The sequence below is a fragment of the Oncorhynchus clarkii genome, chromosome 10 (assembly GCF_045791955.1).
Source record: "Oncorhynchus clarkii lewisi isolate Uvic-CL-2024 chromosome 10, UVic_Ocla_1.0, whole genome shotgun sequence".
NCBI lineage: Eukaryota > Metazoa > Chordata > Actinopteri > Salmoniformes > Salmonidae > Oncorhynchus > Oncorhynchus clarkii.
Window position 1 is genome coordinate 68,221,124 of NC_092156.1, and position 2,185 is coordinate 68,223,308.

Here is a 2,185-nt window from a genome sequence, read left to right on the forward strand (position 1 = left end):
CCTCTGTGTCCACATCACTTAAAGCCAATTCATGCCTACTCCGTATTTGCGATCCGGAGGGTTTGACATAATTGCGGAGCCTCCGGAGGTCAAATCAAGCTCTGTACCATATCGCCTTGCATCTCCCAAATTTTGTAACAATGCCTAAGGCTCCGTATAGCTCCGCATTGACATGATTGGTTGATGGGAGGTGCTGGATAAACAGAAACTCACTTCCTTGACAACTTGTTTCACAAGAGCTCTGCTCTATGAAGCGCAAGATGTATGAACGCTCTGACGCTATCATGGTCCAAACACACCAACACAGTTGTGTAGAGGGCACGACAATGTCTCTTCCCCCTCAGGAGGCTGAAAAGATTTGGCAAAGGCCTTCAGATCCTCAAAAGGTTATACAGTGGCACAATTGAGAGCAGCTCCCTGCCATCCAGGATGTCTATACTAGGCGGTCTCAGAGAAAAGCCCCAAAAAATGTCAGACTCCTTCCACCCAACTCAGAATGTTCTTTCGGCTACCACATGGCAAGTGGTACCGATGGACCAAGTCTGGAACCAGCAGGACCCTGAACAGCTTCTACCCCCAAGCCATAAGACTGCTAAATAGTTAGTTAAACCTCCTAATCATCCACCCCTTTTTTTCAATTTTCGCCTGAAATGACACTCAAATCTAACTGCCTATAGCTCAGGCCCTGAAGCAAGGATATGCATATTATTGGTACCATTTGAAAGGAAACACTTTGAAGTTTGTGGAAGGAATGTAGGAGAATATAACACAATAGATCTGGTAAAAGATAATTCAAAATTCAAAAAGCACTCGCACATCTGAGCAATCTTTTTTGCAGGTGCATGGTAACAGTTGAACAAGATGAAGGAAAAAGGAAACCGCACACTGCTCGATAGTATCACTGATCTTTAATAAGCTTACCTATCGGCCTCACGGCCTTCGTCAGAGCTTTGTGAGTAAAAAAAAAAATGTTGCACCCTTATGTAGACCTAGCCCCACCCACATCCATTCCACGCATCGAAAGGGGTTGGAGGCGAAGGAAAAACAAATAAGTGCTACCAAATATAACAATATGCATTTCATAAATATTTGAATAAAGTGTCTAAATAAGACGTATTAAAGACGTCTGTAAAACGACAATGAGGACATAGACCTACCGAGCAAGTTTTCATTAATCATTGGGTACATCATACGAAAAACAGTCATCTTAAATAAGGGCATAGTTCGTGTTCAAATTCACAACATAACATACATAGGCAAAAGATAATACAAAGAAAAAAAAAACATTATTTTGTATTTTATTTGTACCATCATCTTTGAAATGCAAGAAAAATGCCATAATGTGTTATTCCAGCCCAGGTTCAATATACATTTTGGCCAGTAATTGGCAGGAGTGTATGTGCAAAGTTTACCCGATCCAATAAACCATTGCATTTCTGTTCAAATTTTGTATCAAGACTGCCCAAATATGGCAAATTTGTTTATTAATAACTTTTTGTGTTCAAAATTGTGCACTCTCCTCCTACAATAGTATTGTATTCTTTCACTGCTACTGTAAATTGGACAGTGCAGTTAGATTAACAAGAATTTAAGCTTTCTGCCAATATCAGATATGTCTCTGTCCTGGGAAATGTTCTTGTTACTTTCAACCTCATGCTAATCGCATTAGCCTACGTTAGCTCAACCGTCCAGTGGAAGGGACACCTTCCAACTGACTTGCCTAGTTAAATAAATACAGATAAATACATTCTAAAGTATAATTTCACCAGGTCATCGAAGTCAGGCATTTCAACAATGGCACGCACAGCATTCTCCCTCAAAATTTGTGACATTGTGTTGTGTGACACAACTGCTAATTTTAGTGGCCTTTTATTGTCCCCAGCACAAGGTGCAATGATCATGCTATTTAATCATCTTCTTGATATGCCACACCTGTCAGGTGGATGGATTATCTTGACAAAGGATAAATTGCTCACTAACAGATATGTAAACAAATTTGAGCACACTATTTGAGAGAAATATGCATTTTGTGCATATGGAACATTTCTGGACTCTTGAATTTCAGCTCATGAAACATGGGACCAACACTTTCCATGTTGTGTTTATATTTTTGTAAAGTCTCGTTTTTTTCTCTTCACTTGGCCCTAATACTCTCCTGACCGTAGATTGCTACAAACACCACCCC